The sequence below is a fragment of the Triticum aestivum genome, chromosome 2A (assembly GCF_018294505.1).
Source record: "Triticum aestivum cultivar Chinese Spring chromosome 2A, IWGSC CS RefSeq v2.1, whole genome shotgun sequence".
In the NCBI taxonomy this organism is placed as follows: Eukaryota; Viridiplantae; Streptophyta; class Magnoliopsida; order Poales; family Poaceae; genus Triticum; species Triticum aestivum.
Window position 1 is genome coordinate 209,651,066 of NC_057797.1, and position 14,535 is coordinate 209,665,600.

The window sequence follows — 14,535 nt, forward strand, 5'->3', positions numbered from 1 at the left end:
GCCGCCGAGGGCGTTGAGCTTGGCGGCGTGGGGCGGCGAAGTTCCGGCGGCGGCCCGATGCGGTGGCCGTGGTGGTGGGGTGGGGCGTTTCCCCGTCGGGTGGTGCCGCCTGTGGCGATGACGGGCAGGAGTCTCGGTTCTGCCCGATCCTGCTCGTTCTTATCTGGATCTGGCTGACCGGGTACATTCAGGCACGATGACGCCGAGTCTCCATGGCTGTTGGGCACTATGCTGGTGCAGGCGACTGCGGTGGTGGCTTGGTGTGGTGGTGGCCTTCGACAGTGCACACCGGGAGGAGTGAAGGAGCGGTGGTCTTGGCGGGGACATGCAGTAGTGCGGTGAGGCGGACTGGCGCGATGGCGTATTTGGAGGGGGCGATGCGATCCATCGACCAGACCAGTGGCGGCACTGTGTTGGCTCGGCTAGGATGGAGTTCTTAGCGAGCAGAGAGCGTTGGGCCACCTCTAGGCTGTCTGGCGAGCGGTGGTGCTCACCAGGTGGTGCCAGCATGGGAGTTGTCCGAGGCTAGGTGCTGGGTCGTTGCAAGGCTGCCCCTTGGAGCGAGTGATAGCCTTCACGGGCGGTTCAGGCTCTTGCCGGAGGTGTTGGGTGGTTGTTGTCCCTCGACCAGGTGGAAGGTGTTTGTTGGACCATGCTTCTCTCTGCCGTGCGGTTTGTTGGTGGTCCTCAGCTTTGCAGCTACGATGGCGAGGAGTTGCACTGGCGGCAGTGCGAGGCTACTGAAGGAAATATGCCCTGGAGTCAATAATAAAGTTGTTATTTATATTTCCTTATATCATGATAAATGTTTATTATTCATGCTAGAATTATATTAACCGGAAACTTAGTACATGTGTGAATACATAGACAAACTGAGTGTCACTAGTATGCCTCTACTTGACTAGCTCGTTAATCAAAGATGGTTAAGTTTCCTAACCATTGACATGAGTTGTCATTTGATTAACGGGATCACATCATTAGAGAATGATGTGATTGACTTGACCCATCCGTTAGCTTAGCATGATGATAGTTTAGTTTGTTGTTATTGCTTTGTTCATAACTTATACATGTTCCTATGACTATGAGATTATGCAACTCGCAAATACCGGAGGAACACTTAGTGTGCTATCAAATGTCACAACGTAACTGGGTGACTATAAAGATGCTCTACACGTGTCTCCGATGGTTTTTGTTGAGTTGGCATAGATCGAGATTAGGATTTGTCACTCTGTGTATCGGAGAGGTATCTCTGGGCCCTCTCGGTAATGCACATCACTATAAGCCTTGCAAGCAAAATGACTAATGAGTTAGTTACGGGATGTTGCATTACGGAACGAGTAAAGAGACTTGCCGGTAACGAGATTGAACTAGGTATTGAGATACCGACGATCGAATCTCGGGCAAATAACATACTGATGACAAAGGAAACAACGCATGTTGTTATGCGGTTTGACCGACAAAGATCTTCGTAGAATATGTAGGAACCAATATGAGCATCTAGGTTCCGCTATTGGTTATTGACCGGAGATGAGTCTTGGTCATGTCTACATAGTTCTCGAACCCATAGGGTCCGCATGCTTAACGTTCGATGACGATCAGTATTATGAGTTTATGTATTTTGATGTACCGAAGGTAGTTCGGAGTCCCGGATGTGATCACAGACATGACGAGGAGTCTCGAAATGGTCGAGACATAAAGATCGATATATTGGAAGGCTATGTTTGGACATCGGAATGGTTCCAGATGAGTTCGGGCATTTACCGAAGTACCCGGGAGTTACCAGAACCCCCCGGTGTCGATGTCAAAACCGGCGGATCTCGGGTTGGGGGTCCCGAACTGTGCGTCTAAGGCTGATGGTAACAGGAGGCGGGGGACACAATGTTTACCCAGGTTCGGGCCCTCTCGATGGAGGTAATACCCTACTTCCTGCTTGATTGATCTTGATGATATGAGTATTACAAGAGTTGATCTACCACGAGATCGTAGAGGCTAAACCCTAGAAGCTAGCCTATGATTATGATTGTTGTTGTCCTACGGACTAAACCCTCCGGTTTATATAGACACCGGAGGGGTCTAGGGTTACACAGAGTCGGTTACAATGGAGGAGATCTACATATCCGAATTGCCAAGCTTGCCTTCCACGCAAAGGAGAGTCCCACCCGGACACGGGACGAAGTCTTCAATCTTGTATCTTCATAGTCCAACAGTCCGGCCAAAGTATATAGTCCGGCTTCCGAGGACCCCCTAATCCAGGACTCCCTCAGTAGCCCCTGAATCAGGCTTCAATGACAATGAGTCCGGCGCGCAGATTGTCTTCGGCATTGCAAGGCGGGTTCCTTCTACGAATACTCCATAGAAGATTTTGAACACAAGGATCGTGTTCGGATCTGCAAAACAAATTCCACATACCACCATAGAGAGTATATTATTCCACAAATCTAATCTGCTGACAACTTTTCATAACGTGACGTCCTGCCGTGGCCCGGTCATTACAAACCGTTTTCCCTGCTTGCCACTGCATGTGTTGCGAGGCGGTTTTATTGGCACGTCTTGTCGAAGCAGAGATCGTGTTCCCCTTATCACGATATTCTCATCAATATGGATATGGGTAACCCAACCATGCCATCAATCGTGGTGCTTGGGGAATAAGCGATTTATGGGGCAAGTAGGGAGGCGCACAGTTTCTACCGCCTTTATAAAGGGACAAGAATTCCTCTTTTTCACCCACGCCTTCTTCTTCCCCTGCCCATCCATTCTCGCGCACTCGAGCTCCAGCGCCCAGGTTCTCGTCTTCTCCGCAAAGCCATTCCAAACATGTCCGGAGCGGGAGGCAAGTGGATGGTCTCCTCCGTTACGGAGGAGAACATTACGAAGCTCCGGGAAGCCGGATACCTGGCCGCAGACATCGCGCACCGGCTCCCAGACGCGGGGCAGATCGTCCCTACTCCAGAACCCCATGAGAGGGTTGTATTCCTCACCCACTTCGTCCGCGAACTGGGATTTTCCCTCCACCCATTTGTCCGTGGGCTCATGTTCTACTACAGGCTGGACTTCCATGATCTGGCCCCCAATTTCATCCTCAACATCTCGACGTTTATCATCGTGTGCGAGGCCTTCCTCCGCATCAAGCCCCACTTCGGCCTGTGGCTGAAGACCTTCAACGTGAAACCGAAGGTGGTGGTAGGCCAGCGAGCGGAGTGCGGAGGCGCCATGGTGGGCAAAATGCCCAACGTCACCTGGCTCGAAGGCTCCTATGTGGAGACCATGAAGGGGTGGCAATTGGGGTGGTTCTACATCACCGAGCCGCGCAACACCAACTGGGTGGCGGCCCCCGAATTTCGATCCGACATCCCCACGTGGCTCACCTCCTGGAAAGAGAATGGCCTATCCTGGGGTTCATCGGTGGAGCTGACCGGACTCCAGAACTGTGTTAAAAATATGATAAGCAAGAAAATCAAGCTTGTCAACATGGTCCGGGTCATGCTCTTCCACCGGATCCTTCCGTGTCAAAGACGGGCATTCAATATGTGGGAGTTCGACCCGGCCAAGCACCAGACGCTACGAGAGCTGTTCGACACAATGCACAAAGACATCTGGAAGGTGCTGTTCAAGGCCGCCGAGGTACCTCCTCCCCTTATCGAGGATTGTGGACTCAGCGCAAAGTGCCCTGCCAATCCGGTAAGCTCTTTATATCTCATAATATGTTCCTTTCCCCAGTATAATCATGTGAGGGATCTGAGCCTCCACGCCATTTTAACAGGACTGGATAGCGACAACGGAGCGGATCGATTGTCCGACCCCATTGCCCGAAGATCCAACAAGGGCTCTCTTAACGGAGATGATGGTTCCGGCACCCTATGACGCGTCAGAGAAGAAGGCCAAGAAGAAGGCCACGGGGACCAGGAAAGGTCTCCGGCGCAAGGTTGTATCGGACTCATTGTCCAAAAACACCGAGGCGCACTCCTCCCATGAAAACGAGGAGGAGGAAGAGGAAAGTCCCCCCGCCCCAACTGGGGGGACAAGAAAAGGAAGGCCGCCCCATCTAGGGAGGGCGAAGGGTCCAAGAAGGGAAGGACCCTCCTTTCGGACCACTCCACAACAGCCGCTTACAGCGACAAGGAGTGGTTGCCCATGGACAAGCCCCTGGCGAAGTTGTAAGTATCCGTATACTATAATAATTCTGGTATGTTTCGTTTTATTGCTTCTTATCATGTCAAACATGATCATGCAGTCCATCCAAAGCCCATATCGACGTATCCTCTTCGGATGAGTCTTTGGGACAGTCGGCGATGAATAGCGATTCACTCCCGACAGCCACCTCCCCCCGGCCCACGGACGACATCGAGGTGTTGTCTCAAAGGGCACCGAACCAAGGGGAGATAATTCTGGAGGCGCCCCAAGGCAACATCCCAGATGCCGGGCGCATGGGGGGTAAGACTCCCATGGGTTCTAATGACGGGGGACGCAGCAAGTTTGGCCCCCAGCCGGATACTGCGCCGGAACCTCCAGTGGTCCCGGATTCTGTCAGGCGACCCCTCGCTAAGGGGGGTGAGCCATCTGTGTCGATGGCCTTTGTCCATCCAGAGGCATCAGACAACTTGCTGGAAGCGCTTCCTGGCGCTTCCATTGACAAAGAGCACCGCACCATCATGAGTGCGGTGGTCGAGAAGGTTCGGTCCACCAAAAGCAGATTGACCAAAGCCTGTGCCAGCCTCCTAACAGGCTTTGAGGTAAGTAATCAAATTATGAGAAAATATCACATCATAGACAGTAGCCCCTGATGCTCTGTTTGGTGTTCACAAAGAAAGGCCGAACAGAGGATCAAATAACAATCACAGGAGTCTAATCAGAATATGTCTATGTGAATAAGCAGGCTTCGCTGCGGGCCGCTGCCGCTCGTACTGCGGAGGTCTTTGGACTGAAGCGGGACCTTGAGCGGTCCAAGGAAGAGCTCAGCCTTACCAAGAGGCAGCTCGAAGAGAACAAAGATAAGTGATACCCCGTCTGTATATTGATAAAGAAAAAAGTGGTTATTAGATCATAGGATCATCATGAATTTTGCTAGGGGCCACGACCGAAGTGGCGGCCGTGAAGAAGAGCTGTCCGAGGCCGAAGACAAAGCGGCCAAGGAGCGCATCGAGCGCGAGAAGTAAGAGGCCTGAGTCGGCGAGGTTCAGCAAGAGCTCCAGGATTTTGTCAAGAAATACGAGTCCTTGGAGCGTGACTCTAAGACGCAGGGGTCCGAGCTTGCGAAGGCCCTCGAGAACGCACAAAATGCCAAGGCCGAACCCCAAAAGGCCCTCCAGGAGATTCAGGCGGTCAAGAAGATGGCGGCGGGTAAGGCATCCATTATGCAAAGCAAGCATGTGAAGGAGACTTTCCTTTTACTTACCCGAATTCGGAGCTCTCCAGGAGCGTTCGCAGATCTACCAAGCAGCGTATCGGATGCCGCGGAGTTCTACCAGGTCGAGCAAGGGAGTTCGACGGAAAAGTTGTTCTAGTCTCAATATACTGGGACCGAATATCCGATGCTCTTGAGCGACCAGCTGAAGCAACTGGTCGAGCTTCACAAGGCGGCGAACTGGCCATGAAGGGTCTCATAGTCCGGATGTGGCCTAGCGAGCCCCTGCCTGGCAGCTACTTCGGCCTGGTAAAGCGGCTTGTGAATGCCTGCCCACGGTTTGAAGTCATAAAGCGGTCCGTCTGCATTGAAGGTGCGCGTAGGGCCTTTGCCCGTGCGAAAGTGCACTGGGCGAAGATGGACGTCGAAAAGCTGGTGAAGGAGGGGCCACCAGAGGGCAAGCAGCATCGCCACCCCAAAAAGTATCATGACAGTGTCCTGAAGGGTGTCCGCCTTGTGGCGGAGGAATGTGGTAAGGATGTAATATTTGAATGAATGTACTCATTTGATCCTGTAATATGAAAACGAGTTCATGTGTGCTATATAACGCTTGTCGATTTAAAATATTACCTTCTGTGCGTCCGTTTATAAAATCTGAGAGTTGGTCAGTCGTCGGTTTCTGCCCCCATGTAACTAGTACTGAGGTGTTCAGGATAAATCTTAAACACTCTTTATCCAAAAAAATTGGTCCTTTAAGGAGGTGTTTAGCGCAGCGAACAAGGCAATTGGACTATACAGCTTTACCCCTCTCACTTAGCCATAGAAGTCTACAATTTTAAATTTTGGCGAAGCCCATAGTATTCGGAAGGCCGAACTTGGGGCGCTATATACGCCTAAATCAGACAAGGCCGATTACTCACCCAAAGGGGAAAAAATCTTTAAGAATTTGAGACCTCTCGAACAACGACCAGCTCTCGCCGCATCATGACAGTCAGTTTTCGGCTTTCTCTACTGAGGTGCTCGTCCGGAAGAACCGGGACACAATCGCAGTAGTTCTCCCAATGCTACCTTAGCCGATATAGCGGAACGTAAGGTACCAAAACATGGGAGCTGGGCAAACCCAACTATTGACCCAAGACATGATTCGGAGCTGATGCATATAATGCTATAAGTTCGGGCGCCGCACTGTCGAAAGTGTTCGGACTTTTCTTGCCGTGTTATGGGGTATACTGAAGCCCCTGGCGCACTGGACGTACCAGAATGTACGGGTGCAATTTGTCGTAAATAAGCAGACAGGGAAAAAAGATGAAGAAATGCAATAATAAGCTAATGTTGTACATTGTTATTTAAATGATACATCAAAGCATATGTATAAGTAGTGCAATAAGAAAAAATAGGACTATTTGACATGTCCTATCCAAGGGCAGGCTGCGTGTGGGTATGTAAAACAGGTATAGCGATCGTTATCAGAGACCACCTGGGGATTCCCTTGTACGTCAAAGCTTCTTGCTTCCTTGGTGTTTCCTTCCCGTGATGGGTCCGATAATCAGGGTATCGGAGAGGTCCTTCAGAGAATAGGGTCCTGAAAGGAAGAAAATGGTAAAGATATACGGGTCCTGAGGCGGTTGAGCCGCATTGTGGGCTGTGCCATAGTCGTGCCTCCACCTATGCCCATGGTATTTTGAGTGCGTAATTATGTATGCGCGGCGCAAATTTCGCCGCTTGAATGGGACTAGGACAGAGGCCGAATTGCTATGCGAGCTCTGAACATGCCGGGCAATCCTGTTGAGGGTACTCCGGACTCGCTTGAAGGTGTCCGGGGGCTTTATCGCCGAATTAGCGGTTTGCTCTGTACTTCTGCCGCGAGGGTCGCAGTGTGCTCCTCCGTACGGAGCGAGCGTTCTGTGTTTCCATTAACTGTTATAACCCCGCGAGGTCCTGACATTTTGAGATTGAGGTATGCATAATGCGGTACCGCATTGAATCTGGCGAATGCGGTTCGTCCGAGCAGTGCGTGATAGCCACTGCGGAAGGGGATGCTATCGAAGATCAACTCCTCGCTTCGGAAGTTGTCCGGAGATCCGAAGACCACTTCCAGTGTGATTGAGCCCGTGTAACAGGTCTCTACACCTGGTATGACACCTTTAAAGGTGGTCTTTGTGGGTTTGATCCTCGAGGGGTCGATACCCATTTTGCGCATTGTATCCTGATAGAGCAGGTTCAGGTTGCTGCCACCGTCCATAAGGACTCGAGTGAGGTGAAATCCGTCAATGATGGGGTCAAGGACCAATGCGGCAGAACCGCCATGGCAGATACTGGTAGGGTGGTCCCTGCAATCGAAAGTGATCGGATAAGAAGACCATGGGTTGAACTTTGGGGCGACTGGCTCCATCGCATAGACGTCCCTTAGTGCACGCTTCCGTTCCCGCTTGGGAATATGGGTTGCGTATTTCATGTTCACCGTTTTCACTTGGGGAGGAAATTTCTTCTGTCCTCCTGTGTTTGGCGGCCGGGGCTCCTCCTTGTCGTCGCTATGCAGCCCCTTTTCCTTATTTTCGGCATTCAACTTGCCGGCCTGTTTGAACACCCAGCATTCTCTGTTGGTGTGGTTGGCTGGTTTATCGGGGGTGCCGTGAATTTGACATGAGCGATCGAGTATGCAGTCCAAACTGGACGGGCCCAGATTGCTTCTTTTGAATGGATTTTTCCGCTGACCGGACTTAGAGCCACTGAATCCGGCATTGACTATCGTGTCTTCGGCGTTGTCGCCGTTGTTGCGGCGCTTGTGTCTGTTGTGACGTGGCTTGCCGTTGCTATCTTTGGCATCTAAATTGCCAGGATTTCTTGATGTGTTGTTGTTGCGAGCCAGCCAGCTGTCCTCGCCCGCACAAAAGCGGGTCATGAGTGTCGTGAGGGCTGCCATGGACTTCGGCTTCTCTTGGCCGAGGTGTCGGGCGAGCCACTCGTCGCGGATGTTATGCTTAAATGCTGCTAAGGCCTCGGCATCCGGACAGTCGAAAATTTGGTTCTTTTTAGTTAGGAACCGACTCCAGAATTTCCTGGCTGACTCCCCGGGATGTTGGGTTATGTGACTCAAGTCATCAGCATCCGGTGGTCGCACATAAGTGCCCTGAAAGTTGTCAAGGAATGCGTCTTCCAAGTTCTCCCAACCGCCAATGGAGTTTGTCGGCAGGCTATTCAGCCAATGCCGAGCCGGCCCTTTCAATTTTAGTGGGAGGTACTTGATGGCATGTAGATCGTCACTGCGGGCCATGTGGATGTGGAAGAGGAAATCTTCAATCCATACCGCGGGGTCTGTTGTACCATCATATGATTCAATGTTCACGGGTTTAAACCCTTCTGGGAATTCATGATCCATTACTTCATCGGTGAAGCATAGGAGGTGTGTGGTGCCTCTGTGCCAGGCTATATCACGACGCAGTTCATACGAGTCTTGTTTGCTGTATTCGGCCCGGCCAGATTTGCTTTTAGTATATCCGTCATGATGGTCGTCGTCACGCGTTGGGGCGCGCCCCTGTGATCCGTAGATCGATCTTGTATGTCCTGCTTTGTTTTCCAATACGTCTCGCGGGTCCTGCGTGTAGCCCCAGGCCTTGGTGTTTCTGTTTGACTGGTGACGGGGCGCGGGCTGGACTTCGGGCTGATATGCCGCTTTATCTCGCCCACGAGGTGGCCGGTCAGCCACATCATACGCTGATAGTGTAGGCTTTAATGCTTCCTTCTCGAGTTTGGGTAGAAACCTGCGCTTTGGGTAACTTTTGGTTGGGCGCTCGAGTTCGTATTCCTCGGCTGCCAGAACCTCGGTCCATTTATCCGCTAGCAAATCTTGATCAGCTTGAAGCTGCTGCTGCTTTTTCTTCAGGCTTTTTGCTGTGGCTATAAGCCAGCGCTTGAAGCGCTCCTGCTCGACGGGATCCTCAGGCACGATGAATTCTTCGTCGCCGAGGCTCACCTCGTCTTCGGAGAGGGGCATGTAATTGTCATCCTCGGATTCTCCGTATGTCGCCTGTTCCTTAGGGCTAGCTTGCCCATCCTCCCGCTCGAAGCCTGGCTGGAGGGAATTGTCTTTGTCTTCAGCACTATCTGCAGCGCTATTGTCTCTTGTGCCGGTATCGCTGCTTTTGCTATGGCGGGGCTTAGAGCGGCGCCGATGACGCCGGTGCTTAGATTGCTTCTCGAGGGGATTATCCTCCGTTGTCTTATTGCCATCGCTTTCTTTGGGGGTGTCCACCATATATATATATCATATGATGAGGTGGCTGTCCAGCGCCCTGTGGGCGGTGGTTCCTGTTCTTCTCCTGCATCGTCGTCCATACCGTCGATGTCTTTGGAGCCGAAATCAAGCATGTCGGTTAAGTCATCGACATTGGCTATTAAGTGGGTGGTGGGTGGGGAATGAATTTCTTTGTCGTCCGCTTCCCACTCAAGCCGGACATAGTTCGGCCAAGGGTGTCCTGCCAAGGAGAGAGACCTCAATGAATCTAGCACATCGCCCAAGGGCGAGTGCTGAAAAATATCCGCGGAGGTAAACTCCATGATCAGTGGCCAATCAGATTGGATAGGCACGGACACAGGCGGTTTGGAGCCTATGGCCGGGGACAAATCCAAGGGTCCGGTAACACATGTCTCATAGGAGGTGAAGTCAGTATTCGGCTCTATCGCCGCTGAGTGTGCGACCTCCGTGGCGGGGTCCATCCACCCGTCCTCAGACGGCACGATCTGCTCCGGATTGAGGGACGGAGTAGCCACAGGTGTGATCTCCTGAACATCGTCCGACAGCATAGCTAAGTCATGCTCGTCGTGACTGTGCGGTGCACCTGACATGGGCTCGAATCCGTCGAAGATCAAGTCTCCGCGGATGTCGGCAGTATAGTTCAAGCTTCCAAACCAGACCTGATGGCCAGGGGCGTAGCTCTCGATCTGCTCTAGATGGCCAAGTGAGTTGGCCCGTAGTACGAAGCCGCCGAATACGAAGATCTGTCCGGGGAGAAAAACCTCACCCTGGATCGCATCGTTGCTGATGATTAAATGAGCCATCAAGCCTTTACGTGACGACACAGTGGAACTCTCAATGAAAGCACCAATGTCGGTGTCAAAACCGGCGGATCTCGGGTAGGGGGTCCCGAACTGTGCGTCTAAGGCTGATGGTAACAGGAGGCAGGGGACAGAATGTTTACGCAGGTTCGGGCCCTCTCGATGGAGGTAATACCCTACTTCCTTCTTGATTGATCTTGATGATGTGAGTATTACAAGAGTTGATCTACCACGAGATCGTAGAGGCTAAACCCTAGAAGCTAGCCTATGATTATGATTGTTGTTGTCCTACGGACTAAACCCTCCGGTTTATATAGACACCGGAGGGGTCTAGGGTTACACAGAGTCGGTTATAAGGGAGGAGATCTACATATCCGAATTGCCAAGCTTGCCTTCCACGCAGAGGAGAGTCCCACCTGGACATGGGATGAAGTCTTCAATCTTGTATCTTCATAGTCCAATAGTCCGGTCAAAGTATATAGTCCGGCTGTCCGAGGACCCCCTAATCCAGGACTCCCTCACTCGGGGAGTCAATGGGCCTTATTGGGCCTTAGTGGGAGAGAGGAGGAGGCAGCCAAGGTGGAGGGCGCCCCCCCAAGCCCAATCCGAATTGGGTGCCCCCCTTTCCTTCCCTCTCTCTCACCCTTCCTTCCTCTCCTACTCCAACTAGGGAAGGGGAAACCTACTCTCACCGGGAGTAGGACTCCCCCCTTGGGCGCACCATGAGAGGGCCGGCCCTCCCCTCCTCCACTCCTTTATATACGGGGGAGGGGGCATCCCATAGACACACAAGTTGATTGTTTAGCTGTGTGCGGTGCCCCTCCACAGATTTCCACCTTGGTCATATCATTATAGAGCTTAGGCGAAGCCCTGCGTCGGTAAGTTCATAATCACCGTCATCACTCCGTCGTGCTGAGGAAACTCTCCCTCGACCTTAGCTGGATCTAGAGTTCTTGGGACGTCACCGAGCTGAACGTGTGCAGATCGCGGAGGTGCCGTAGCTTCGGTGCTAGGATCGGTCGGATTGTGAAGACGTACGACTACATCAACCGTGTTGGCATAACGCTTCTGCTTACGATCTACGAGGGTACATGGACAACACTCTCCCCTCTCGTTGTTATGCATCACCTAGATGGATCTTGCGTGTGCGTAGGATGTTTTTTTAAATTACTGCGTTCCCCAATAGTGGTATCCGAGCCAGGTCTATGCGTAGATGTTATATGCACGAGTAGAACACAAAGGAGTTGTGGGCGTGAGTATATACATATTGCTTTCCGTCACTAGTTGATTCTTGATTCAGCGGTATTGTTGGATGAAGCGGCTCAGACCGACATTACGCGTACGCTTACGCGAGACTGGTTCTACCGATGTGCTTCGCACATAGGTGGCTAGTGGGTGTATGTTTCTCCAACTTTAGTTGAATCTGTTTCAACGAACATGGTTCTTTCTGAAGATCAAAAAGCAATGACTATACTACGTTGTGGTTTTTGATGCGTAGGAAAGAACGGTTCTTGCTAGAAGCCCGTAGCAGCCACGTAAAACTTGCAACAACAAAGTAGAGGACATCTAACTTGTTTTTGCAGGGCATGTTGTGATGTGATATGGTCAAGATGTGATTATATAAATTGTTGTATGAGGTGGTCATGTTTTGTAACACAGTTATCGGCAACTGGCAGGAGCCATATGGTTGTCGCTTTATTGTACGAAATGCAATCGCCATGTAATTGCTTTACTTTATCACTAAGGGGTAGCGATAGTCGTAGAAGCAATAGCTGGCGAGACGACAATGATGCTTCGATGGAGATCAAGGTGTCAAGCCGGTGACGATGGTGATCATGACGGTGCTTTGGAGATGGAGATCAAAGGCACAAGATGATGATGGCCATATCATATCACTTATATTTGATTGCATGTGATTTTATCCTTCATGCATCTTATTTTGCTTAGTTCCGCGGTAACATTATAAGATGTTCTCTCACTAAATTTCAAGGTACACGTGTTCTCCCTGAGTATGCACTGTTGCTACAGTTCATCGTGGTGAGACACCACATGATGATCGGGTGTGATAAGCTCTATGTTCACATACAACGGGTGCAAGCCAGTTTTGCACAAGCAGAATACTTGGGTTGAACTTGACGAGCCTAGCATATGCAGATATGGCCTCGGAACACTGATACGAAAAGGTCGAGCGTGAGTCATATAGTAGATATGATCAACATAGTGATGTTCACCATTGAAAACTACTCCATTTCACGTTATGATTGGACATGGTTTAGTTGATATGGATCACGTGATCACTTAGATGATTAGAGGGATGTCTATCTAAGTGGGAGTTCTTAAGTAATATGATTAATTGAACTTTAATTTATCATGAACTTCGTACCTGATAGTATTTTGCATGTCTATGTTATTGTAGATAGATGGCTCGTGTTGTTGTTCCATTGAATTTTAATGCGTTCATAGAGAAAGCTAAGTTGAAAGATGATGGTAGCAACTACACGGATTGGGTCCTTAACTTGAGGATTATCATCATTACTGCACAGAAGAATTACGTCCCGGAAGCACCGCTGGGAGACAAGCCTGCTGCAGATGCTACTGACAACGTTAAGAACATCTGGCAGAGCAAAGTTGATGACTACTCGATAGTTCAGTGTGTCAAGCTTTATGGCTTAGAACCGGGACTTTGACGATGTTTTGAACGTCACGGAGCATATGAGATGTTCCAGGAGTTGAAGTTAATATTTCAAGCAAATGCCTGGATTGAGAGATATGAAGTCTCCAATAAGTTGCATAGCTGCAAAATAGAGGAGAATAGTCCTGCCAGTGAACATATACTCAGAATGTATGGGTACCACAACCACTTGACTCAGCTGGGAGTTAATCTTCCTGATGATAGTGTCATTGATAGAGTTCCTCAATCACTGCCACCAAGCTACAAGAGCTTCGTGATGAACTATAATATGCAAGGGATGGATAAGACAATTCCCGAGCTCTTCGCAATGCTAAAGGCTGCAGAGGTAGAAATCAAGAAGGAGCATCAAGTGTTGATGGTCAAAAATACCACCAGTTTCCAAAAGAAGGGCAGAAGGGAAGAAGGGGAACTTCAAGAAAAACAGCAAGCAAGTTCCTGCTCAAGTGAAGAAGCCCAAGTCTGGACCTAAGCGTGAGACTGAGTGCTTCTACTGCAAAGGGACTGGTCACTGGAAGAGGAACCGCCCCAAGTATTTGGCGGATAAGAAGGATGGCAAAGTGAAAGGTATATTTGATATACATGTTATTGATGTGTACCTTACTAATGCTCACAGTAGCACCTGGGTATTTGATACTGGTTCTGTTGCTAATATTTGCAACTCGAAACAGGGGCTACGGATTAAGCGAAGATTGGCTAAGGACGAGGTGACGATGTGAGTGGGAAATGGTTCCAAAGTTGATGTGATCGCCGTCGGCATGCTACCTCTACATCTACCTTCAGGATTAGTATTAGACCTAAATAATTGTTATTTGGTGCCAGCGTTAAGCATGAACATTATCTGGATCTTGTTTGATGCGAGACGGTTATTCACTTAAATCAAAGAATAATGGTTGTTCTATTTATATGAGTAATATCTTTTACGGTCATGCGCCCTTGATGAGTGGTCTATTTTTACTAAATCTCGATAGTAGTGACACTACAAAAAAAGACACATCCGTGACATTTTGGGCCGAACGAAATTTTTCTCTATCATACATATGACACTTCTATGACGATAATTGTGACAAAACCCGGTATCATCATAGATGTGGTGGGCTCCTACTTCTATGACAAAAAATCATGACAGAAAATGGGCTTTTCGTCCTGGGCGGGCCGGAGATGCAGCTGCATGACATTCTTTGGGCCGTCCATGACGGAAAAAACGTGGCAGAAGCGAGGGGGAGGAAAATTTCGGGGAGTTCCCGATTACGGTGGGAGGTCGGGGGCTGAGCGATGCGCGTTTCTCTCGTACATGTACGCGCTTGTGTGCGAGGCGTTGGCTCTAACTGAACCCGAGCGAGGCGTTGGGCTCTAACTGAACCCGAGCGATTGCACTGCAGGCTACGCGTTACTGAACCCGAGCGATCGATCGATGGCTGCTAACTGAACCCGATCAAGCGATTCCTTT